Source organism: Dipodomys ordii, unplaced genomic scaffold (genome assembly GCF_000151885.1).
Source record: "Dipodomys ordii isolate 6190 unplaced genomic scaffold, Dord_2.0 Scaffold429, whole genome shotgun sequence".
Taxonomy (NCBI): Eukaryota; Metazoa; Chordata; class Mammalia; order Rodentia; family Heteromyidae; genus Dipodomys; species Dipodomys ordii.
Window position 1 is genome coordinate 24,551 of NW_012267645.1, and position 1,495 is coordinate 26,045.

The window sequence follows — 1,495 nt, forward strand, 5'->3', positions numbered from 1 at the left end:
TACAACTTGAGCTATACCTCTACTTGTAGCTTTTTGGTGTATAATTAGAAGGACATTCTTGCTTGGGCTGTCTTTGAACTAAGATCCTCAGCCTTCTGAGATGCTATGATTAAAAATGTGAGGCACCACTGTAGAATAGAAAGATTTCATTTTAGTGAGTTTTGAAAAACAACTAAAAAAATCTGTAGCATTCATTTTGTTGCCTGCAGACTTGTATCTAAAGGCTTTAAAACCTTTTAAAAAGTTTATGATATTAGCTATCAAATGTATTGCAAATTAATTTTTATAAAACATAAACATACCTGTTGGGTCTTCGTCCATCCCATGGAAGACAGACAGGGTCCGAGGAAAGGTAAGTGGGCCACTTGCCCATTCCCCAGCCTCCCTTAGCCTCAGAGACAGTCAGATGTAGCAGGGAGTCAAGTCAAGCAGGAACTTACTATCACACAGCAAGCATTTTTAAAGCAAAAAACTGCACGGCATAAAAGGGGAGGAAAAGGAACTAACCAATCACTGTAGAGGTCACCCTATCATGCGCCTAAGCTTTCTATACTTTCCCTGCTGTCCACAAGCTGTTCACACACTGAGGTCACTAAACCTGATGGTGATACCCAATCAGATTTTAACATAAACAACTTTGCTGCCCATGTGCCCCACACATATAAAAATGATTTTTTTCAAATATTTTATTGGTGTTTTCTTCCTTTTATTTTTGTGCTTTGCTTTGATGTCTGTTTTCTTCAAATACTTTCATGACTTCATTTAAACTATATATGAATTTATTTATATTTTAGCTATGAAATACAGATTTAAGTGTAGCACCTTTCCTATTATTGCCAGCAACATGCTAGTCATTTGCTGGTGTGTGCTTTATGTTAGAACTGGAGCTCAATTCAGGATCTCATTTCCTCAGTTAACTTCTTTGTTCAAATCTGGAGTTCTACCACTTGCATCACAACATCAGTTTTTTGCTGTTCAATTGGAGTAAAGGGATCTGTTTGACCTTCTGGCTGTCTTTGAACTGTAGTCTTCATATCTCTGTCTCCTGAGTTATTAGGATTGCATGTGTGAACCTCCAGTAGCTGGCTAGCAGTTAGGTATTGTTGTTACCATTATTTTCTCTCTAGTTGAAACCACATGTTTTAAAAACATGAGATTTGATTGAGGGCTTTGCCTCATTTCACTTATTTTCTCTTTATTTTGGTTTATTTTTCCTACCATTGAATTTAGGGATCCCTAGGTGGGATAAATTGATAAAAATTGATAAAAATCAAAAGACGTGCTGACTTCTTATTCCCTCTCCTGGTCCAGAGAACTGTTAGCTTTCTTCCTCCTCTATGCACTTTTCCACCTTGACTTTCTTCTGTGTGATTTCTTGGTTATATGCCAAATTTAATATTCCTTATTCCCCTTAAGAATCTGTTTGCTATGTTATGTGTCCCTGAGTTGTTATTTTAGTTGTTATTTTATTTTTTCTTTAAGTTGGTAACATACA